Here is a 27177-nt window from a genome sequence, read left to right on the forward strand (position 1 = left end):
TACATGGAGTGTATAACTATTGGAATTTCCATGAGCAAGAAAATAGTAAGTAATTTCCTCACCGTCTGCGGGCCAACTGCCTATTTTAACGACGAATTAAACGATTCTTCTATCGCACATTGAGTCGATAATTTGTAGACAATTGACGTGCCCCACGGTTTTATTTTAGTCTAGTCTATGCATATGTTTATAATTCCCACGACTGTATCTATTTTATTATTTTTTGGTTTTTAGTACATTTATCTTAAACATTGCAATGTATGTTTAACATAAAACCGTTTAACTTAAAAAGTTTTTTTACCTATTTTTATTTTCTAGTTTTTAGTTTTTATTTCGCATTCTGTTTAATTCATTTAGTGCTTCATTATTGCAAGGCCCATCTTAAATATTGAGGTTGTATAGTGTACTGTATTCTTCTTGTCAAGCCCTTTTATTTGATACCCATATTGGTGGGATTGATAAAAAATTGTTATCAGACATTTGGTAGCGGCGGCCAGCTTAGATTTCAATTTTGCATAGTAAATTGTATTCTACTTGTTGAGACCTTTCATTTGATACCCATGTTGATGGGATTGATAAAACCTAAGTTATCCGCCATTTTGTAGAGGCCGCCATCTTGGATTTTAATTTTATATAGTACATTGATTATACTGGTTGAGCACTTTCATTTGATACCCATATTGATGGGATCGATGAAACCTACGTTATCCGCCATTTTGTAGCGGCCGCCATCTTGTATTTCAATTTTTTATAGTATATTGTATTCTGCTTGTTGAGCCCTTTCATTTGATACCCATATTGATGGGATTGATAAAACCTACGTTATCCGCCATTTTGTAGCGGCCGCCATCTTGGATTTCAATTTTTTATAGTATATTGTATTCTGCTTGTTGAGCCCTTTCATTTGATACCCATATTGATGGGATTAATAAAACATAAATTATCCGCCATTTTGTAGCGGCGGCCATCTTGAATTTATAATGATAATGAATAAACATAATTGTATTGTCACCAAAATCCAAAGTGTATACAAAATTTCAGATTAATCGGTTGACAGGAAGAGGGTGAAATTTGAATTACTAAATTTGACCCAAGAATAAATAATAAATAAAAAATAAAACAAACGGGGTGAGCTAAATAAAACCGTTTAAAAAACGAGTGCGCTTTAGACCACATGACTAAAGTAAAACTAAGTTTTTAGTTGCCCCTACAGTAATATTTTACGAAACGTAACGCATTGCTTTTTCTATCTTCATTAACTTATATCTCCCTCTCAACTTCCGTTCGCTTTGCTCGTTCACACTTTTCGTAACGCTCTCGTCACACATTCACCAGCACAATCCCCAAGTCAAGCGCTCCATATCACTTGAGAAAGAATATTTTTAATAACAAAAAAAATGTTCCCCATTTATAAAACAAAAGGTAGGGAAGATATATTTCAACATCTTTTAATTATAAAACCGTCGAAAGCTTGAAATTTTTGTAATAAATTATAGTTTTAAACGATAAATTTGCCCGAACACGCGAATTGTAGTTATTTCATCTTGCTACCGCTGTGTTGTGTTACCGCAACACACCACAGCTTAAATATTTTAATAAATAATATAATTTATTTGTCGTGTTGAAACGTTCATTATTTGAAAAGCGGTTGTTAGCGGTTTCATTTTTATAGTTATATAGTTGACCACAAAATTGGCGCAGTTTGCAGTGACAGTACTTTCTGCTCCGGCATTTATGGGTTCATTTCCTCCCCTAATACATACTTATAAATAATACATATATAAACATACAAATAAATATATATATATTACACCCAGACTCGGGGTGGGAATCGAACCCACAACCCCCGGAGCAGAAAGCAGGGTCACTACAAACTGCGCCAACGGGCTAGTCAAAAAAAAAATGTTAATTACAACTGAATATTCATCATCATCATCATCATTTCAGCCTATCACAGTCCACTGCTGGATACAGGCCTACACAAGCTCACGCCAAAAATGGTGTGAACTCATGTGTGTTACCCAAAGTCACCACGCTGGGAAGGCGGGTTGGTGACCGCAGGGCTGGCTTTGTCGCACCGAAGACGCTGCTGCCCGTCTACGGCCCGTGTATTTCATTGCCAGTAGTTAGATGGTTATCCCGCCATCGGTCGGCTTTTTAAGTTCCAAGGTGGTAGTGGAACTGTGTTATCTCTTAGTCGCCTCTTACGACACCCACGGGAAGAGAGGGGGTGGCTATATTCTTCATTGCAGTAATCACACAGCAAGACACAACTGAATATTGAAATATTGAAATTCCGGCAAGGGCTACGGACGTTTGGTCACCGATAATATATCGATAAGTACTTTTTTAAACTAGAAAAATTGTATATTTTTATACCCAGAGTTTTCCTTTCATCAGTGAATATGATTTATGCTACAGTTACATGTTCAAGTTAAATCAATAGCTTCTAATTTATGTGAGGTAAATATCTATGAAAAATAAAACGGGTGTGCTTTGGACCACATGACTGAAGTATAACTTCTTTAGCAATAGGACTACACAATGTGCCTGCACTGTCTTGATATACGAAACGAAACTGATCATGACAGAAAGAGAGAAAGAAAATGAGTGCTCGCACCTCTTTTATTTTTTATTTTTTTTACAACATACACACACGGTCATCTGTTCCTAAAGTAAGCAACTTAACGCTTGTGTTATAAGTAACAGCCCACTATATAGCTACTTTTTTTCGATAAACATTCATATAAATAATACATATATAAATAAGTATATATGTTACACCCAGACTCGAGGTGGGAATCGAATCAACAACCCTCGGAGCAGAAAGCAGGGTCACTACAAATTGCGACAATAGGCTAGTCTCTTTCTGTCGCTCCGATCGCTTCGCCCGATCACACTTTTCGTAACGCTCTCGTTATGCATTCACCAGCTCACTCCCCGAGTCAAGCGTGTGTTAAGAAGTTTTACTTCAAAAATTCAATACAAATAAGGAAATGTAAAGGCTGTAGATAAGAAAAATAAATAGAAAAATATACGGAGCACAAACGTTTTTTTTTTCTTTCGCGTAACTCGTCTTCAATTGTATTGTTTTGCCTATCCAGTTCCAATCTCGGTGATGTATGGGGAAGCGACATCGATGGATATATTCAAGCCATTTAAGACAAAAGAGGATCGTGTGCATCTGTTTAAAATATAGAAATAATTAACAGTCGTATTAGGAACTTTCAATTTTAAGACGTAATATAATTTGGCTGAATTAGGTCTGTTAATTTTTCAACGCGGGGCAGAGGCTTTCTATTCATATAGGAAAAAGGTTGACGTATGAAGGTCGGTAAAGTGTAATGATTGCTTTCACGCCTTTATTATAAGAACATGGATCGATACATTTTATGTTTTCTCTTACTCTTACCCTTCACAGGCTATGGCTATATATACAAATATAGAAGATGATGCAAGAAAATAATACCGAGTGAAAATAAAATGATTAAAAAATAATGTATGCGTTAGCTCCATCAACCGATTGGAGTTTTTTCCTTAATATGACCGTAACACTTAAACATATAATAAATTAAATAATAATTAAGTTAAATAATAAAAGTCGATAAATATAATAAAATGGTAGGAAAGTCAAAACTGTACATTGAATATTTTTTTTTAAAGAATACTTGGGGTGTGATCTGCATTCGAAACCGAAGCCAAAAATATAGTTTCTAGAATTTTTGTCTGTTTGTCTGTATATGTCCGGGATAAACTCAAAAAGTACCGCATGGATTGACTTCAAATTTGGCACGAATATTATTAAGAAGTCGGGTCAACATATAGGCTACATATTATCACGCTATCACCTACGGTGAACGAGCAGTGAACCTTTATTTCTTTAATGCACTGTGTAACAACGTGTAATCTAACGACGCATATTTGAATGTTGTTGTTATTATGTTAATAACCATGCTATAAGCTAGCTTCACACTTCACACTATAAATAAAGACATTCTGTAGTATATAGTAAAAGCATTGCACCCGTGCGAAGCCGGGGCGGGTCGCTTCGTACATTGTGTTTATCTAAGTCTATCATATCGTAGTTTATATCTACGTATGTCTGATATTGCCACGTATTTTTAATATCAAATATGTACCCAATTTGTTTGACGTTATTTATAATTGATTTTCATCATCAAGCGCTCCTACTCCCGAGTAGAAATTTTTTCGTCTTCCTTGTCAGGACCGGACCGTGCATGCCTGATCAGGACTAGATAAGGCATGTAACGCAGATGATGTATCTGGACCTGATCAGGACAACCTGATCTGGACCTGATCAGGTTTTCCTGATCTCAGGTCATACCTGATCTGGACCTGATCAGGTTTCCCTGGTCAGGTCCAGATACATCATCTGCGTTACATGCCTTATCTAGTCCTGATCAGGCATGCACGGTCCGGTCCTTGGTTGCTTGATCCAAATCGAGTATGCCCAGTGCGGTCCTTTTACCGCGATGCTCGGCGACGACGAGTCCTGGAAGGCGATGGTCTCCTTTTGCGAGACAGTAATGTCCCAGAAGGAGAACGACGAGCGGATGAGAGAGGGGGCCGCCGACAAGGCCTCCGTCCGCATGCGACGAACGGGGGTGCGTAGGAGGCGCTACTTAATGCGTTTCCAGTAACGCCCCTGTGCCCATGTCGGGCCGGGATGGGAACCCGGTCCTGCTAGACATGGCGTCGACGGGATTGTTCAGAGGTGAGCCGGACAGTCCCATGGAGGAGAAGTCTGGTCTTTTCGCCGAGGCCAGCCTGTCGCTGGAGGGATCCTGTTGCCTGCAGATCCGGGACCCTCCAATTAAAGCGGCTGAAGGTTCCCCCGCAGGGGTTTCGATCGGTAGTGCACCCCCAAGTACTAAGCCGACATACAGTCTAGGAATGCCTACCCTGGCATCCTGGATATCACCCGTAAATGGGTTACCCTGCGATATCAAAAAAAAAAAAAGTGCGGTCCTTTTAAATAAAACACGAATGTACAGTCTTGACAAAATTGTTTATTAAAAAACTTGGTTGTCTGCAAAGTTGGTTTACAGACGATAGTTAAACGTGACAACCGTCATAACAAAACATCTCCTCGGATGCATAGGCCGATCAGATAGATGCGGCACAAGCATACATATGATCGTAACGAAGCCGGCGTTAATCGATTTATTAGACGTCACGTCAAAAAAAAAAAAAAGAAATGATATTATGTTACTTAACATACTATGTATATTTAAAATAACATATTATATACATTTAACTTAACATAACAATACACTTTATTGTGCACTTAAACAGAAATAAAACTTATCCGATTGAAAAAAAACATATTTATTTCCATTTATTTTTTCAAATGTATTATTTATTTTTGTTTTTACTTTAAATATCAATTATTTTTATGTTATAGTTAAAAATAATAATGATTGTTATTAAATATTATGAATTAATTTTTCTTTTTGTTTGCTTGGCAAAATATTTTACACAGCAAAAAAAAAATAGTTGTTTTTATTTATCTTCATTAGATGGTAGTTTTTGATCCTGGATACCCTGTACCCATCCCAATCTTTATTATTATATTAGCATTATTCAATACTACAGACAATGCTTGATGGAATTTATTATCGAAAATACTTTCTTGATTCTTTTCGAATCAAAATTTAAATTAATCATGTACGTAATTAAATTAGTAATAGTAAAAAATAATTATTATTGGGTATAAAATAATAACACATAATTAAGAAATAATTAATTAGGTATCAATTATAGTAATTCTGCACTATATAATGATTAACATACTTTTTATAGAAGTGAAAAAGTCGTATCTTTGAAAACTTTTTTTTGAAGTTGCTTTAACTGCTACATATGTCATCTCTTGTTATATAAACACGAGTAATATTTCCCATATTACGGGTAAAAGTATTTTTTCCATCAAGAGAAAAGTATATACGTTTATTCTGGAAAAGAAAATTTATTATAATTATTTGTATGATTAATTAATTATTAAGATTAGCATAATATCAAATATGACAATTTCAATATTGTCAGATAGAGCAACTATATTAGATCTTTCATATATTTGTATATAAGAATATAGTTTATTAAAAACTTACCATTTTATTTTTATATTTTTGGCCTTTTAATTTTTCATTGAATTTATCAAAATAATATCTTCCATTGTTGATAGTGGAAATTCTAATTTTTGGACCACTGGATTTCCTTCAGAATCTGTTAATAAACTGAAATCTAACAGCTGAGTACTGTTATTTTTTTATTTCAGATAGGATTTGGGAACGTCAGCAGATATGGCCTTTTAAATTTGCTAATTGTTTTGATAGACCGTTATAATTATGTTTGATACATTCCAGCAAAGAATCTGTTGAAAATAAATTATATATTATTTTTTTTTTTAACTAACACAATGATTTAAATTTCAAAATTGTGACACTGATGTAAATATAAATATTGATAGATAAATATTATCACGATTACAACACTCCACAATTTCAGAATAGAATCTATATTATGATTTTGTAAATAATTATAATAAGTATAGATATCCTAATAAATTAAAAACAATATATATTTTTTTCTTACCACTGGATACAGTATTTTTTGTTGATGATGATCTAGCTGCTAATATATTCATTTCAGCTTCTGTTTCAGATTTATGATGATGATGAAAAGGGATTATCAGCAATTGTTGCTAATGTACTGTCTTCATGTGCTATTTCCATACGCATATTTATGTCCTTCAAATTCGAGTTGATTTTTCTTATTTTTCTACGTTTAGTTGATGGTGATGATGAAGATGATCAAGGTAGTATGGTGTAGATTATGAACTAATTTTTTTCCTTTTTTTTGAGCCAACTATGTAGTTAGTACTCTCATTAATTCGTTTTTTTTAGTTTCATTATTTATTTTCGTAGGTTTACATAACAATGACGGTGGTGATGAAGATATCGAAGACACTATTGATGTAGATGACCATTCGAGACTATGTTTTTAGGCTTGTTTCTTCACAATTTTTTGGTTACATTTTTATGGCTTTTATTTCTTAGGTTCTAGTGGAATGAAAAAATTTGAAATAAAATTTCAGTATTATAACTTAGTATAAAAATTAACGATTAAAAATAAATTTATATCAATTAATATATATCCCTTGTAAAAAAAAAACATTAGTAAAATAACTATTAGAAATTAATCAACAATATTTACATTTTAAATAATAAATATTACCTGCAATTTCAGTGGGTTCGTCAGTTAACTCTAAAGCTATGTGGCTAAATATAAGTATTATCTATTTTTAATCAATCCTTTGCTAATGCTTGCAAGTTTTTTCAACAGCAGCCGCTTTTGCTTTGCCAGACTACTCATTATTGGTAGAGAAGAATAGGGGTTCTTTTTAATCTTATTAATTTTTCCTCTGCCTCTTCCATTGTTTCTGGTAATATTAATTGTAATTATGAATTACTTTCTTATTATTATGACAATGAAATAGCAATTCTTAAAAATCTATAATTTAAATAACAATTTACCTGCTGTGCCACTTATTTGAACATAAAACGTTGGCCATGTCGGTCAGACCCTTCACAATGTTTAACTATTGTTTGTAATAATTTACAATACTTAGTACTTTTTAACAATGATTCAGGCTAATTTACATCCGGTACATCCCACGATATTCAATATATCAATTTCTTTATTGGACGAATCATTTAAAAATAAAACTAATGCATACATAAAAGCCATCTGAAAAAAACAGATTATTGAAATAAAAAATTATTTTAAAAATAGTAAAGAATTGTAATGTATTTTTTCAATGATTTTTACTAACCTTAAATGTTTTACGTAATTAAACATAAAACGAAGCTTTACACACAACACAAATTTTTATCTAGCTAAATTAGTCCACAAGTTCGTATTTTGTACACAATACACACTGAGTAAACGTCTAGAGAGAAGTTTATAGTACACTTTTTTTTTGTTTAACACAATATTAATATGGTTCAGTTTTTGTATTGAACTTATTTAATCTTGATATTATTTACATTAATATGCTAATCGACAAATAACTTTTAAGTTATATAAAAATATAATTATACACTGATATACACTATATTAGATATATTACACTATATTAGACACAAAGATTAATACACTGAAACACTGATGTGAGTGATGTGCGTCTTAACGAAGAACACTGTTAACAAGATTCGACATGTTGCTTCGTGACGTCACGCGTTGTCGCTTAAGGGGCCTACTCAAAGCACTGCCTGCAGGGCCTGCTTGCAGTTACTGCCGCAGAGGATGTTGCTCCACAAAGCACTGCAAATCATTTACGCGGCATACGTTGTCGTGTTCACTTGTGTTCTCTTTGTCCTTGCCTAAATTCGTCAGTTTTTATAAATGGCTCCTACATTATTCAAACACCAAAAAATAGCATTGGGTTTGACTGTATTGAGTAGTTGTAGCGTTCAAAAGAAAAAAAGGAAGCACTGGTGTAAAAAAGTTTTATATTTTTCATGTAAAAGCGACATAGCCTGCGACCGCATATCTTTGTTATGATAATGATCGTGGTTAGTTTTCCAAAGACATGGCAAATCCCTATACAATTAGATTACGTCCCTCCACACGTCTTTTTCTCGCTGGCTCATTTTTCTTGAAGAAAACAGAGCCAAACAAATAATATAATAAAACCAAACCAACTAACTGATTAATTGCTAAATGACAACCACTGACAAGACAAACCCCAGGTCAAATAGAGTAGACAAACGTCGCAATGTACCGACGTAAACAAAATGGTGGTCTAAATCGGCCCGACCTAGCTACATATGTCCCTGATTGCAGTTTACGGAGTGGGGAGATCGTGTGTCGGGCTGGCAGAACGACACTGCGGCCCTGCGACAGGGTGAACAATTAAAATATCGGCCCTGCATGCATACATACAATACGATCGGCAGTGGCACTGCAAGCAGGGCCCTGCAGGCAGTGCTTTGAGTAGGCCCCTTTATTATTTCGTTCCTTAATATGTTGTATTTATATTAATATTTTCGTTAATTTTTATTTATTGTATATAATTCAATACAAGATTATATTATGTTATATTCGTTATTATATTCATGTTATTTAATAGAAATTAAAGGCAGTTTTTTATATATAATATACTCAATTGACTGGAAGTGAAGTGACCTATGAATAACAAATTAACAAACAACTAAAGACTATCAAATTGTGCTTGTAATACAATAAATGAATAAATCGATCATAATTATGATAAAAATAACTTTACGTCATGTAATTATTGTTTCTATAAATTTAATGAAAAACGGAAATAAAAATAGTATCTAATTAAGTCGAAATCTTGGAATTGAATTTCAAATCAAGAGTAAAGAAAAATAACTCTGTTCATTGATTTATTTATTTTTTGACGGCTATCTTAAAATTTAACTATGCACGCGTTAGTGAAATTTAATAAAGTCTAAATAACAGATTAGTATATACCTAATTATGTGGCTAGGTCTTAATCTGGCTAATCAAGAGTTATGGAGCAAAAATACTTGGAAAATCACATACCTACCTACTTATTTATCTAACAAATTTAGAATACAGAACAAACACAGTTTTTTTCTGTATTCTGAGTTAACAAATTAGGTACGAAATTGGGTATGCAAATGAAACAAGTAAAATTATTGGTTAAAGTAACAAAACAAGTAATAAACGAATAAATAATTAATATTTTTAATCTAAAAATATTTCATTAAATCGATGGAAATTTCTTCTGATTATTATTTAAAATTGAATTTGGTTTTATCTAATCTCTGAAACGGCTGGACAGATTTTGACGGGGTCGAAGTTGCGCCCCCAGCTAGTAATATAATAAATACTTATATAAAAATATAATAAATTTAGATATACTTAAATATATAAATATAAGCGGGTGGAAGATTACGATTATAATAGTTATTATTATGTACTCAGCTATATGGTATTTACTAGACTAATAATATTAAACGATTAGATTCATTAAAATTTTTGGTCAAAAATATCTTGAATTGAATTAAATTGTTATTTATTCCATTGTTGACAAATAAATTTTATGCTAGCTGAGTTCACTTGAAAAAAATTAACACCAGATTAATCTGATTTGATGCAAATACAACTTAAATCATCATCATCATTTCAGCCGACCACAGATCCACTGCTGGACATAGGCATCCATAAGTTCACGCCAAAAATGGCGTAAACTCGTGTGTTTTGTCCATAGTCACCACGCTGGGCAGGCAGGTTGGTGACCGCAGGGCTGGCTTTGTAGCACCGAAGACGCTGCTGCCCATCTTCGGCCTGTGTGTTTCAAAGCCAGCGGTTAGATGGTTATCCCGCCATCGGTCGGCTTCTTAAGTTCCAAGGTGGTAGTGGAACTGTGTTATCCCTTAGTCGCCTCTTACGACACCCACGGGAAGAGAGGGAGTGGCTTTATTCTTTACTACCTAGGCTGTTCTTATTTGCAGTTCTGTATGCCTTACCATACTTGCTTATATTTTACATCAGGCTACCCTTGTCTGGACCGGACCTGGTCCTGATGAAGTATGCCTTACCATACTTGGTTATATTTTACATCAGTCTATCCTTGTCTGGACCGGACCTGGTCCTGATCCAGTATGCCTTACCATACTTGATTATATTTTACATCAGGCTATCCTTGTCTGGACCGGACCTGGTCCTGATCCAGTATGCCTTACCATACTTGATTATATTTTACATCAGGCTATCTTTGTCTGGACCGGACCCGGTCCTGATAGAGCTTGCCGGATCAGGCGTACCTTATCCTATCCTGATCCGGTCCAGATACATGATCTGGTTGAGCCTGACCTTTTTTCTACTCGGGCTGTACTGTGTTCTGTACCCAAAGATTATCTGGAATAAATCGCTCTTTAGCGATAAGATCGCCTTTGTACATCTTGTATTTTATCTTTTTTATAATTATGTGTCTGTATTTCGCTGTACATTAAGAATAAATAAATAAATAAACTGACGCTTGCTTTTTGTATCAGCACAGAAAATTTGTACTATTTTTTTGTGTTACCCACACATTAGGGAATACTAATAATTTTTTAATACCAGCGGAGATCGAACCTGCATCTCCGACTGACCGTGGTCGGTGCTCTAGCCAATTAAGCTATGAAACGATGTACCCGCTAGATCGAAATCTTTAATATGATGATTTTATATTCGGTTCTAAGCGACCGCGGCGCCGTCTATAGTGAGTTCTTTATAGAACTCGTAACTAAAGCAGCATCTAAGTCTTACATTTACAGTTAAAAGCGCTGTAAATCATCTCATAGTCTGTTGTTTCACACAATTTCATGTCCTTATTCATACTCCACGCCTTATTCACCTCCATGTTTTCTAAGGAGTTAACTCCGATTATGATATAAATTTACGAATGAACTTAAGGGAACGGTGTAAGTCATAAAAAAATGTGCGGAATTTTTAAATTTATTTTTATCCTATTTCACTGTGTTTGTGTTAAAATAGTATTATGAACACGTGCCTACACGTGTCACGGACGTAAATATAGTTGTGATATTTTGATTTGCATATCGAATTCGAGATCGAGTAATATATTGTTAGCGGTATCACTGAGTTTTACAATCCATTAGCGGAATAAACGAATCGTCCTTACGTGACTGCGTTTAAAATATTGATGTTGTGTATGTGTTTTGTTCATTGTAGTTTTTTTCCAATATATATGACTGTGTCTATGTGCTATCTGTATATATTTAGTTATTAAACAGTTATATGATAGTAAATGTGTCCGACCATGTAACTTTAGCCTGGCTCTGCAATCAAAGATAATTTTCTTGTCGTTTACAAATATTAGAACCGGGGTAAATTAGTATTGATAAAATACTGTCGTACATCTAATTCTATTTCTCTGCTTCAACGGCCATCGATCCTGCGACACAGATGACCAGCCCACTGCCACTTGAACTTGCTAATTCTGTGGGCTATGTCGGTTACTTTCATTCTCTCGCGGATAGTCTTTTTTCTAATCCTATCTTTGTGAGAAACCCCAAGCGTAGCCCGTTCCATCGCACGTTGAGCGACTTTAAACTTGTGGCCCAGTCCCTTCGTCAGCGTGGGACATCCTCCAGCCCGTTGAACCGACGATCTACGTAAGATTGCCGGGGTAGGCTTGATGAGGATTGCGGAAACCGGGTCAATGTCTGGCGCAAACTTGGGGAGGTCTATGTCCAGCAGTGGACTGCAATAGGCTGAACTGACCGGTCTATCTTCAGGTCCAGAGGATTTTTTCATGAAATTTTGTTTTTAGTTTTTTTTTGTAATGCTTTTACGCGAAGAATACTTAACCGATCATCATTAAACTTTGTATACATATTCTATTAAAAAATAAAAGCTAGTATTAAATATAGGATACATAATAATTGTGTTTGCTGGCAAACGAAAAAAACCGACATCAATTACATCGACAACTAATACAACGTAGGTAGACGAAAAAATAGTCAAGTAAATACGCATTATCAACAATAACTCCGAAAATTGTAATCAGATCTCGATGAAATTTAAATATCATGAAATTTAATCATCAAAATCAGTACACCCAGTAAAAAGTTTTGCAGATTTTCAAGGGTTTCCCCCGATTTCTCCGCACCCTACTGGTACCGCACCCGCTGGTACCGCACCTGGAATATCTTCTTTCCAACAAAAAAGAATATATATATATATATATATATATATATATATATATATATATTATACAGTCAAATTGAGTAACCACCTCCTTTTTTGAAGTGGTTAAAACTAAAACATAATTCCTTAGAAAAAAATGTGTGTGTGCTATTCACTCACGGCATAAATTAAGCTTCTGAAGAGTCGTAGGAAGATAAGCTGTTGCGATTGGTACTATCGACAATGATCACGGTCTAAGGTCATAAGCGCTATGCGAAACACGTCGCTTACGCGTTTTGAGTCGCGAGTGCCTAGTGCGAGTTTTATTCACAGAAACATGACAGAAACGCGTTTATACGTGAAGATTATTTTGCATGGGAATTTAAGCACTGCAGCCTAGATGATAAAGAATAGTTTACGATACAATCGATACAGGGTCATCTAACGGCAAACGCAAGAACTAGGTTGAAATGCCGAATTGCCCATATAAAATTAAGTTAAAATTTACGCCCGTTATTGCGAGACGGATTAAACAAAACTCGCATTACTCAGTAACGTATTCTATCTCATTCTCGCCTATACACTTACGTGTTTGTTTATTTATTGTTTGTTTCTTTATAGTGACGTATTTAAATAAGCTTCACTTCAAAAATATGACCTGAAAATGCTATCCACTAAATTTAAGGATAATATTTTGTGCTCACACAGTTCCATTTATAAATACATAATGTTAAGTTATATTGCACTAATGGAAGCAAGATGACACATCGCACTGAGTTAGTTTTAACGGTGAGTGGTCCGTGACATTACGGAAACTGCATTAGCTGCATCTGTGGAGGAACGTTCGTGAGAAGCGAGGACGACGTTAGAGCCAATTATAAGAAGAAAATATATGACATTTTAAAATTCGTGTCTTGTTATAATTTTTAAATAAGTTATTATTTAATAAAAATGTTCTGAAGTAAACTTTTTTACGCACTGTTGACTTGGGGAGTAAGCTGGTGAATGCGTGACGAGAGCGTCACGGAAAGTGTGATTGGGCGAGACGAACGGAAGTTGTGAGGAAGATATAATCTAGTGAATATCTACGATTTTATCGTGTTACCCACACATTAGGAATTCTAAATATTTTTGAATATCATATCCAAAAATTGACCGTTCCAGCGGGATCGAACCTGCGTCTCCGACTGACCGTGTCGGCGCTCTAGCCAATAAAGCTATGGCTCCGTCTATAGTGAGTTCTTTACAGAAACTCGTAACTCCACAGTTCGCTTCAACCGAAAATAAAATCATCATACTAAAAATTTCGATCTAACGGGTACATCGTTCCATAGCTTAATTGGCTAGAGCGCCGACACGGTCAGTCGGAGACGCAGGTTCGATCCCCGCTGGAACGGTCAATTTTCGGATATGATATTCAAAAATAATCTAGCGAAGATGGAAAGTTTTACTTCAGTCGTGTGGTCTAAAGCGCACTCGTTTTTTATATACATATACAGTCGGCCTCTTTACTAGCCATTTTAATACCTGTGTTATAGCCGACAAATATACCAATTTTTTTAAATGCACATATAAATAATACATAATTATATGTATAAATAAATACTTATGTTGAACCACGGGGGGGGGGGGGGGGGAATCGAACGCATAACTAGTGAAGCAGAAAGCAGCATTCCAAACTGCGTTAACAATTATTTATCAATTTATGATAAGTATTTTTTTTTTCAATTCAATATCTTTATCTTGATATTGTAGTTATGGCAGAGCTATAGACAATCATTTTGCTTTAAAATTTTTTTTTAATTTAATTTTTTTTAATTTCATTATCAAAGATTACTTCTAAAGTTGTAATCAGATCTCGATGAAATTTAAATGTGACCACATGATAAATATCAGCTTTCAATTAAATTAAAAATCATCAAAATCGGTATATCCAGTAAAAAATTATGCGGATTTTCAAGGGTTTCCCTCGATTTCTCTGGGATCTCATTATCAGATCCTGGTTTCCTTATAACGGTCCCAAACTAGGGATATCTCCTTTCTAACAAAAAAAGAATTATCATAATCGGTTCATAAACGACGGAGTTATCCCCCGAACATACATAAAAAAAAATATATATATACGGTCGAATTGAGTAACCTCCTCCTTTTTTTGAATTCGGTTAATAATAAACATTATTTTAAATTATAATTTTTATAAACCAAGCGATAGTTTATCAACTGATACATTTTTTCAAAACCTAAATAAATATTTTTTAACTTATAATAAATCCATTATAACAAAATTAAAATTACCTTCCGAGTAAATTGTCTACAGCAAGACGCGACATCACAACCTATTAAAAGTTACAGCATTAACTGTCCGTCCTTATAGCAGCTTGGAGAACCAGAAAACAACTTTAAAGAATATTTTTCTATGATATTATGTTACTTGTAAGCTAAGATAACATGAATCTTTAAAATAAATCTTTTGAGCTGTAAGAGGTATTATGATATTGCTGTATTTAATTGTGGTAGGGCACAGAAGGACATATCTTGTTAAAAATCTGATACAATACGATTATGGAAGGACCTCAAGCTTGAAAGTCACAGCTAAATTATAGTGGCGGAGTGTTTTATGGCGATTGAAATAGTCAAAAGCTGAGTTGATAGCGGTGAAAAGGTAGCCTATGTACTTTTGATGTTCATTGTGTTAAAGGTGCGCATTGACTACTGTTAACGTTTACGTACTGTGTGGCTACGGTACTAAAGAATATAGCTACCCCCTCTTCACCCGTCGTAAGAGCTGACTAAGGGATAACACACTTCCGCTACCTTGGAACTTAAAAAGCCGAGCGGTGGTGGGATAACCATCCAACTGCTGGCTTTGAGATACACAGGCTGAAGACGGGCAGCAGCGTCTTCGGTGCGACAAATCTAGTACTGCGGTCACCAAGCCGCCTGCCCAGCATGGTGACTATGGGCAAAACACATGAGTTCACGTTATTTTTGGCGTAAACTTGTGGAGGCCTATGTCCAGCAGTGGACTTTGATAGGCTGAAATGATGATGATGATGAACGTTTACCATCAGACATTACGCTTGTTTGTCTCCGTGGTAGTTCACAAAATACATAAGCGTGAACTTGATTTAGTATCTATTTTTGGAGTTTACTCCAAAATCCAATCCAAAGGATTGATTTTCATATCCCTCAGTATGAAAAAAATATGGTGAGTAAAATCTACTGAACGAATGACCTCGCTGTTTCTCGTAACGCAATCTATCAGTACCCAATAGGGTTCCGATAGATGACGACGTTTTCTAATATCGCCATAGATGGCGCTATTTGATTTTTTTTTTGATATCATAGGTGAACCCATTTATGGGGTGATATTCAGGATGCCCGGGCAGACAGTCCTAGACCGTATGTCGGCTTGAGCACTTGGGGGTGCAATACCGACCAAACCCCCGTGGGAGCCTTCAGCCGCTTTAAATGCAGGGTCTTGGATCTGCAGGCATCAGGATCCCTCCAGCGACAGGCTGGCCTCGGCGAAAAGGCAGACTTCTCCTCCATGGGGAGCGCTATTTGATTCGTGTTACCATTTAATATGGTATTATCTTTTTTCTTAGAGTAGTAATTAGCCTTTTTGTGCTTATTAAGACATTCGATCTCGACAAACACTTTTTTTGAGGAATACGTAAAAAATAGAAGAATTTTCTGAGATACCTACATCTTATCAATGTGTACGTCATAATTTTGTAAACTTAAAATTAAGGCCTTGAAATTTCAAAAGTTTTTGGCCTTATCCGAAGACGAGAACACCAAGATCCCGCTCGACCTTAATATATGCATAGACTTATTCTGAACTTATAAATATTTAGTGCGATACCCTTTATTGGAACATTTGCAAGTTCAACGTCTATTCACGATGCCCATGAAACCATTTTATTTTCCGGGATAGCAATTTATGTGTATATTACCGATAACAGCGGTTTCTAAGTTTTGAAGGCGGCACCCAACTAATCCGCATTATTTGTGCCACCATATATCAAACGACATTAAATCGGTATATTGTATATTTTATTCTACAGACAGAAAAGATTGATTACAATCTTGATAGATATATAACTGAGATGAGGCCTGGGTTGTGTTTGTCTAGAAAACATATGAACATTTTCTTAAATTACGTAATAGAATAAATAGAAAGATATATTGACGACGTCTTGGAGCAGCGTTCACAGCGCTGGCTTCGATCCCCGCCCACAACAGATATTTGTATTGGCCATATAGATATTTGTCGTAGTGTAGGTGTTGTGCTTGTGTATTGTGTGCTTACGAAAACAGGAGAAAATCTTACTGGGGGCGTTGAATGTAAAGCGTTTATTATTATTATTATATAGGGATTTTGGGGCTTTGCTTCACACTTATTAGCATTTATTTTTCATATAAAGAATTTTAATGTATTTACGAGTACTCAAGATAAAATAAAAATCCACCTTACATATTACGTAGGTTGAAAGCTAGGCTCTAAGAAAATTAAAATATCTCCTTACACAAACCCAAAACTTTATAACGATTAAATATTTTAACTTTGAAACTAAATTTTCTTAAATCATAGCTCAAGCGTATAATATATCAAGAAAAGTTCTCCAAGTCTGTGACATTGTATCTAAGGAGAACTCAGAAGCCGTTAAAAGAAATTATTGCAAAGCGTTTCAAGTGCAATATCGAAGAGATGAAATATGTGCCTTCAATAACGCGGGAATTTATTAAGACTCGAGAGATAGTTTTACCACTTGAAATTGGAGTATCTTTAGAGCTATGTATCAAATTAACAGAACTTACTGCTTCATTTTTTGATGATGGTAATAATAATAATAATAATAATACTCTTTTTTGTACACCATTAAAAGAAACAACAGAGAAAAAAACATAAAATGAAAGATGTACAAAGGCGGTAGTTCCACCAGCTCCTATTACGCACCGCAAAAATTTGGAATGCCGTTCCGGCTTCCGTTTTTTCAACTAAAACTTGGGTATCTTTAAATCAAGACTGAATAGGTATCTTTTAGGCAAGCGTACACCATCTTAGGCTGCATCTTCACTTATCATCAGGTGAGATCGCAGTCAAGTGCTAGTCTACATAATTATTTTAAAAAAATGTTAGGTGAGTTTTAAGCTGCCGGGCTTCTTTAGTTGATTTGAATTATGTTACAACAATATCGACGGCTAGGTTTTTTTTATATATTTTGAAACTCAGTATTAAAAAATATATATATAATAAAATGGTATTTTATAATAAAATAATAAAAGTATAAACTCACTAAAAAAGTGAACTTAGCTATTTTCATAATTCACAAAAAAAGAAACAAAAAAAAAAGAAAGAATAACTAAAATACAAGCAATAGCAGAGCATTTTAGGTAACGACCTTCCAGTTAATTTCGTGCAGCGAATTTTCGAGAACCACGTGACTTCTTGTAATTGAGACTAAACGACGTTAATTTTAGGTCCCGTTCTATACATTTCTCAGCACAACTGCATGACAGGCATTCTTATTAAGATTTAGCTTGTAAAGCAATTATACTCAAAGAGTCCGTCTTAATTAGAATTTGCACGGAGTCACTCTATATCTAAAGATATACAACTACAAGGATATAAGCTCTATACCTAAATTAAAACTGTTTTTACTTTATTAGAACATTTGTGTATAAAATATATTGAGCAGAAGGCGGAATTAAAGCTATACAGACATATTTACCAGCCTACCTTAAGGCGTGTATAAAAGAATTCCTAAGTTGATGTAAAAAAATAAAAAAAATAATAATAATTGGCCATTCCACGTTGGAGGAGCGTGATAGATTAAAAAGGAGCTTTTGCGCAGCTGTGAAGCGTTGTAAGCGTCCATTAAGTTCAGTACTTACACTAAATCATTGTGTAAATCCTTCCGACCGCGTCCACAAATTTAAGACTTTGCACCTATATATTGCAAATTAGCAACCAAATTAATTGTCATAATAAGCCAATTTTATACTGTCTACTGAAAGTTAATTTGATGAAGACTGAATGTATTATTACAATTTTATAGTACTTTTAACAATCACTAAAGAATTATTTTTTTACACAACTAGATCAGCTAACAAGAGTAAGGTTCACCTGATGGTAAGCGATCACTGTAGCCTATAGACACCTGCAATACCAGAAGCATTACAAACGCGTTGCCGACCTTATCTCCAATCACCTCCAGGAGTTCTGCTCACCTTACTCACCACAGGAAGACAGCTGCTTGAAAGCGGTGCTAATTAGCTGTGATCTTCTGTAAGGTCAAATTACTTCGCTAGTCGGACTGCTTAAGATTTTTAGCAGCATATTTCCTGCTGTACCCTACTAATGCAAAAGTAGTAGTAGTAGTAAAACGAAAGTTAGTGTTTTTCAATATATCCACAATCGCTCTGGTGTAGTGGTGAGAGTATCAGAGTAGTCGCTTAAAACACCGACCGTTTGCGGATTTGATTCTCGCTTGGGATGAATATTTGTATTTGTACGAATATTTCTTTTCCGTTTGGGGATGTCTGTACTTTGTGAGTTTAGCCACCGTGCCTCGGAGAGCACGTTAAGCTGTCGGCTTGTTTGTTATCATAAATACCTGACAGCGATCCTCACTGATAGTAGGAACATAGGCCAACCCGTATTTGAGCAGCGTGGATTAAGATCCAATCCTCCTCCTACATGGAGAAAGAGGCCTTTGCCCAACAGTTGGATGTTATAGGTCGAAAGCGAATATATCAACAATAATTAACGATAATAGAATTAGTAAAATTCGGAATAATAACAATAAGCAATATTTTTTTTTTTTTTTTAATTAATACTATTTCATAAAATTATATCATTTATAATAATACAAACGTTAGATTTATTTAAATTAAATCAAAACTTCAAAAAAATACAGAAAACACGTACATTGAAACTTTTCATAAACATAACTCGCACAAAAAAAAACAATGCATGCATAATTGGGCAGTAACTTCGCTCGCTTTAAATGGCACAAAAACAAAAAGTGTATTAGAAAAATTATTTCGTTCTAAATATCGCAACATGAAATGTATTCAATAATCTACCTTCATACTATAACAATAAAGGTCATTTTAATTTTTAAATGTATTGAAATGTCGTACTACCCTCGGGTATTAAGTTCTCTTTCGAGTTTGATTAGTTTCATGGAACGTGTATTGATGAAATGGAAGTGGAATGATAGCCATTGTATCTGCTTGCTGTGTCGAAGATAACTTGACGTTATAATGAAGTTTATCGTACCACTGTATATGGTCCTTGCGGTCTTTGCAAACTTTTGTATCGTAATATATAAATTAATGTCTAAGTAATATTAGTTTATAGTTTTGTAGGCATTGTTTCTACAATATTTAAAATTCCAAAATGACTTGAAAGACGTAAATTAAGTAAATTTTTAGTAAAACTTTTTCGAAAAATAGCGTACAATGTAGCCGTAACGGAAGCACAAAATGACTTATATCAGAACCCGTTAAAATATTAAAAATATTTAGAAATTTTTAGATTGTGTCACTTCAAATTTGCATAACAAAGAAAAACAAGTTATATTTTTTGTGCCTCTTTGTGTTGTGATTACTTTTAATAATACTCGTTTCTTTTCTTGTTGCGGATGTCAAAGGGTGCCAACAAAACCCAATTAATGAGATTCTGTTATCACACAGATGTGACCTTAACAGTCACAATATACAAACGTATAGCAATATAATCAATCATCTCAAATTAGTTCAAAATATAAATACATTTAAAAATCAATCGAATTAAAAATGACTTGCAAGTTACTATAAATATACTAAAGTATTCAACAATATTTTGTAGTCATCCATCGTAAACCGCGTTGGTTATTATTACCTTAAGTATTTTCTTTCTATATACTGTGTATGTAATACTTATGTAGTAGTATTAGTTTACTTAAATAAAATAAATATTTAATGACTTGAAGGAAATTACAATAAACGGTATTATACTATTCTGTATTTTAAGCTGTCTATAAATTATAAAGGGCACTATTATAGGGCACAATTAGGGACATAATCTCATCATCAGACATGGCCTTATCACATACCATGTATACAAATTCATATGAATGTATTTAATGATATTTTTCATTATTTTTATTCAAATATTCTTAGCTATATGATAGTAATAGAAATCATTAAAAAAGTTATTAAACCAACAGATTATTCCCAACTTAATATTCAAGGAAAAATTTCCATCCATGAGTTCCAACGTAACCGAATCGATGAAGAACACTCAATCAAAATTTAATAATACGGAGGGAAAACGAAGCAGTGACACGGAATCAGATTCAAGATAATAACCGTTGAAGAGATCGAGGATAAAGGCCAGCAGGAAGATCGTAGCTTGGGTTTTATGTCTACAATCTGCTGTGATCGTTACGACTGACGCAAATATGTGAACATTGTTTTATACGATAATGTTAGTAGTCATACGCGTCGGGGTGGACTTATTTAATTTTTGCCAGATTGATTTTGAAGTCTACCAGATAGATAAGTTAAAATCTTCTAAATTAGATAATACTATATAGATTTATATTTCGACCGAATAATATCTTAAAATTGAAACGTATAACTAACTAATATCTACTGTTTTTAACAATTAAATACAGAGTTCTTTCTCTTCAAATTAAATACGAATAAATTTTGAAAACCGAATTAAAAAAAATAATTATCAAAATAAGACCATTCTGCATGCATTTTCTTGGAGTATCAAAGCAACTCCCTTACGTAAGACCAAATATAATTTTACTTTCCCACTTTCTGCTGTTTTAAAATATATCTGTTGTTTCATTTAACCTGAGTAATAATTTGACATATTTTGCTGATGCTACTTGTAGTTGATGCGAAGGTCCAATATAATATATTATTGTATCTCTGGCATATTTCTTGACATTTCCATAACATACGGTTTCCTGTACAAATGAAATACCGCGGAATATTCCTCCGACTAAGAGTCTAGATATTGGAAAGTGTATAAAATTCTTCTTATGTTCGGTGGTGAACCAAGATATTTCAAATGCGGAATTTTAGGTACACGTATTTTACCATTATTAGAAATACGAATGTTTGAATTGTTATTATACGGTTACGGCAGTAAAGAATATAGCCATGCCCTTAACCCGTGGGTGTCGTAAGAGGCGATTAAGGGATATCACAGTTCCACTACCACCTTGGAACTTAAAGAGCCGACTGATTGCGTGATAGCCATCTAACTGCTGTCTTTGAAATGACACCGCGAGTGACGCCGCGTTGGCGCAACGGTTATAGCCATGGATTGTACCTGTTGCGCTGGCGGTTGCGGGTTCGATCCCCGCACATGACAAACATTTGTATTGGCTATACAGGTGTTTGCCGTGGTCTGGGTGTTTGTGCACTCCTTGTGGGTCTCCCCACCGTGCCTCGGAGAGCACGTTAAGCCGTCGGTCCCGGTTGTTATCATTTATGCCTGATAGCGATCGTTACTCATAGTAGGGAATATATCCGCCAACCCGCATTGGAGCAGCGTGGTGGATTAAGCTCTGATCCTTCTCCTACATGAGGGAAAAGGCCTATGCCCAGTAGTCGGATATTACAGGCTGAAGCGTGCGTGCTGTCTTTGAAATACACATGCCGAAGACAGGCAGCAGCGTCTTCGGTGCGACAAAATCAGCCCTGCCGTCACCAACCCACCTGCCCAGCGCGGTGACTATGGGCAACACACACAAGTTCACACCATTTTTGGCGTGAACTTGCGGCAGCTGAGAAGCTTGAGCCCACTGCTCAAGCTTCTCAGCTGCCGCAGGCTTGCCATAGGCTGAAGTGATGATGATGAGTGATTTTATTTACAATGATTTATAACATATATAATAATAATCGAATGATATAATGATAACACCAAAAGAATAACAGTCATCACGTAGACTATACATTAGACACTATAGCCATTACACGTAGATTATGCATCTATACATTAAAATCGTACACTTAATTTAACGTTACGGACGTTTTTGCCGTTTGTCCATCATCATCATCCGTTTTCGAGTTTTGCGTTTAGTAGCACATTAGCGATATATATACATGGACTACTAGATACAAATATGTCACTTCAAATCACACCCTAGTCTACAATAGAAATGCATGCAACATTTGCTATTAAAACCCTAGCGGAACGACAGCCCCATCTTGATGAAAACCGCAATAAAGCCGGTATGTTCCGTACGTGCAATATTCTCTTTATAAATCTTATAGGTACTGTTCATATTAAGATATTAGACGTGCTTCCTGCACCATCGTAAATTTTAATACCTGATACCTTATTACATAATAGTTGACAAACCGAACGATTTTACGCCTTCGTAGTAATCTTTTTGTATTGAAATTATTAAAAATCATGAATTGAAAATTTCCTGCAGCGTAGTTAATTATTTTGTGATTTATCCTTAGAGCTTATAAGATAAACTGACATCAAATAAGTTAGCTAAATTTATTTTTTAAGGATTATTCATACAATATTATTTGATCTGTCATCATAATTGTAAAAAGGTGTCTGTATACTTATGTACGCACGTAAGAAGTTATACTTCATTGGGTAGCTAACTTCAAGTTGCTTACTTCTTCTTCGTTGTCTAGTTAAATTCAGGGTGTCAGTTTTTTTTTGCGTAAATTTTTTTACAAAATTTACTAACATAATTTTTCCAAGAACTTAAACTTCAAAAAAAAATTGAAAAACAAAATAACTTACAAGAACAACAAGAATAAGATATATTTGAGTCCTATTTTTTTCTTTCTTTCTAAGAATATTTCAGACTGATTTATACCCTCGAATTATGAACAAAAACATTATGATAAAAATATTTTCAAAGGAATCTCAAAAATCTTTCACTGTACTCATTCATCTTGAGGTAAACATAAAAATTAATCAATCTGGCAACAAACGTAAAATGTTACAAACCTAGAATTTATTAAAATAAAAGAGAAAATTCTCGAAAATTCGTGATATTTCCAAAGTGATAATAAAAGCCGTGGAATCGGTTGCTCTTGAAAATCTAAAGATTTGTAAATGCCTTTGAAGTAAGATTTTGTTATTAATGTACACTTTAGTTGTCTTTGTATTGTATTCTAATATTTACTCCATTGTTTTAAAGGATAGACATGAATAATAAATCCTTTCATATTGAGCTCAAAAGAGACCAGCGTAAACTAAAAAGCCATTTTCAAATACCGTGGACAATATTACGAGGCACAGCTAATACAAACAAAGTATGAAAAAGTAATTACTTTATAATTTTGTTTGTGCGCAAATGAAAAAAAAAAACTGACTTCAATTACATTGACAAGTAATGCAACGTAGGTAATCGGTAAAACGGTCAATTAAATACGCATTATTAGGGGCTTAGTGCTGTGTGGCTACGGCACTAAAGAATTTAGCCACCCCCTCTCTTCCCGTGGGTGTCGTAAGAGGCGACTAAGGGATAACAAGGTTCCACAACCACCTTGGAACTTAAGAAGCCGACCGATGGCGGGATAACCATCCAACTGCTGGCTTTGAAATACACAGGCCGAAGACGGGCAGCAGCGTCTTCGGTGCGACAAAGCCAGTACTGCGGTCACCAACCCGCCTGCCCAGCGTGGTGACTATGGGCAAAACACATGAGTTCACGTTATTTATGGCGTCAACTTGTGGAGGCCTATGTCCAGCAGTGGACTGTATAGGCTGTAATGATTAGGGATATTTTAAAAAAGTACTCGTCAGATATCTGTCAAATTTAAATAGGACCAAATGACCAACACTACCTTTAGATTAAAAAAATCTTAAAATCTTAAAATCTAAAATCTTTTTATGTAATACGTTGTGTAATTTTTATTATAGTTTATTTTTTTTAATATGTGAGTATATAATTATGTATGTATGTATCTATGTGTGTATATAATTTTTCTTTTTGTTTTCTGTAATTTTAATTACACCCGCTTTTTTCACATTATCTTCTCCACACTGGTTATCTGGAAGAGATCGCTGTCTAGCGATAAGGCCGCCGTTGTACATTTCTTTTTGTGTATTTTGTTATAAATAGTAAGTTATTATTAAAAAGGAATAATTAAAATGGACATACTCAGTAAAAAAAATTATGAGGTAATTAATACACATAACAAAAAAAAGTTGAATTAAGAACCACCACCTTTATTTCAAGTCAAAAATAGAGTACAAAACTCGTGTAATATAATAATTATATTATGGCATTTAAAGTGCTCTTGGCTTCATTGTGAATAAATGTCTTAAATTAAACAAACTTATTGTGTTTAATACAACGCAAATTATATTTAAGTGCGCATCGCGTGCGGAGTTTAAACGATACTTTTAGGAATCTTAACTGTTCATATCAGCTACGTCATTGCCACAAACGCTGTTTTTAATGGACTTAATTTATATTGTATTGTATTTTTTTATAAATAATGTTTTGTAAAGCAGTAATGTATGAAATATAGGCGCGTCCTTCTATAGCGGTCACAGTATTGACTGTTGCGTTGGTGTTTGCGTGCTCAAAATCTGATGCAGCCCAACTGGGGAAGTACCTCGACCTAACAAAAGATCACGTCTAAATAATTCTGCTCTCAAACAGTGTTGTGTTCTTATGGTGAGTAAGGAGACTAGAGCTCCTGGGGTGATTTGGATAAAGGACGGCAACGCGTTTGTTAATGGCATTCGCTTACTATCTAATGAGCCGTACGCTCGTTTACCGACCCAGTTGTATAAAAGAAACAAGTGTTGTTTTGCCGTGCTTCTGTCGTTTGTTCTAACTTATTCTGTGCGTTTATGACCTCCTGATACAGGAGTAAATCCAGGAGGTCGTTTAGTCGTTATACTATGTTTATTTTTTTAATTGAAAATAAATAAACAATTGGTTATTCTCGTTTTGAATTAGCAATGAAACTTGATAATCGTGTAGACGTATAAGCGGGAAAAAGCCTACCTTTATATACTAAACTACCTTATTTATTGATTATGTATCACTCATAGGCTATTTTTTTATCTCAAAATTCCCATAAAAAAGTGTGTGTGTCAGTTCCGATACACGACTGGAGTTTACTCCTTCAGATCGACTGTCTAAATAGGCACAAAAAAGGCTTACCAGTCTAAGAAAAATATTAATACCACATCAAATGGTAAATAAACGAATCAAATACCGACGTTAACAAATATGTCGTAACGCCATTCACCCCTATTGGGTTCCGATAGACGGCGTTACCAAAACGTAACGAGGTCATTCGTTCAGTAAATTTTACTCCTCATATGATTTTAATACCATCATCATTATCATTACAGCCTATACAGTCCACTGCTAGACATAGGCCTCCACAAGTTTACGCCAAAAATAACGTGAACTCATGTGCTTTGCCCATAGTCACCACGCTGGGCAGGCGGGTTGGTGACCGCAGGGCTGGCTTTATCGTACCGAAGACGCTGCTGCCCGTCTTCGGCCTGTGTATTTCAAAGCCAGCAGTTGGATGGTTATCTCGACACCGGTCGGCTTTTTAAGTTCCAAGGTGGTAGCGGAACCGTGTTATCCCTCAGTCGCCTCTTACGACACCCACGGGAAGAGAGGGGGTGGCCATATTCTTTAGTACCGTAGCCACACAGTACATTTTAACCGACAGATTTTAATACCGGGAGCTTTATATTAAAATCGATTCGAGTAAACTCCAAAAAAATTACTCAGGCTAGGCCGAGAGGCAAAGATAATATATTCTCAATATAAAAAATATTTTATAGGAAAACATAATAGCATGTTTGCTAAAAAAATTATCACCAGTATTAAAATTGGTCACGAAAAAAGATCTTAAATTAAATTGCTAAAAATATTCCTTTGAACTTGAAATCCTGACGTCACTGAATTACTCGGTCGGCACAAATTACTAAATCATTTGTAACGCGATGAGATCTACAGCACATCAATCATGTCCACCGGTGAAGGTTTAAAGGGAAATGGGAAATTAATACGAGTCGGCGCACGCAGCCTTCCTTGTGAGTTACTTGGTGTAGACCTCTTTCTCCATGTAGATGAAGGATTTGAGCTTAATCCACCACGTCTCTCTACTGCGGGTTTGCGGATATGTTCCACTATGATTCATATAGTATGAGTAACGATGTACTGTGTGGCTACGGTACTAAAGAATATAGCCACCCCCTCTCTTCCCGTGGGTGTCGTAAGAGGCGACTAAGGGATAACACAGTTCCGCTACCACCTTGGAACTTAAAAAGCCGACCGGTGGCGGGATAACCATCCAACTGCTGGCTTTGAAATACACAGGCCGAAGACGGGCAGCAGCGTCCTCGATGCGACAAAGCCAGTACTGCGGTAACCAACCCGCCTGCCCAGCGTGGTGACTATAGGCAAAACACATGAGTTCACGTTATTTTTTTCGTAAACT

The 27177-nt window shown here is 35.0% G+C and overlaps 1 long non-coding RNA gene across 1 annotated transcript; it reads right to left on the reverse strand.

Moving 5' to 3' along the window:
* Positions 1-5775: 5775 nt before the first annotated feature.
* On the reverse strand, positions 5776-8243 carry LOC123656374. The gene is made up of 6 exons (XR_006743531.1): positions 7853-8243; positions 7554-7767; positions 7255-7459; positions 6613-7079; positions 6129-6391; positions 5776-5972 (listed from the first exon to the last, which is right to left on the reverse strand). It is a non-coding gene; the product is annotated as an uncharacterized LOC123656374 (long non-coding RNA).
* Between the last annotated feature and the right edge of the window lie 18934 nt (positions 8244-27177).

The sequence above is a fragment of the Melitaea cinxia genome, chromosome 9 (genome assembly GCF_905220565.1).
Source record: "Melitaea cinxia chromosome 9, ilMelCinx1.1, whole genome shotgun sequence".
Lineage (NCBI taxonomy): Eukaryota > Metazoa > Arthropoda > Insecta > Lepidoptera > Nymphalidae > Melitaea > Melitaea cinxia.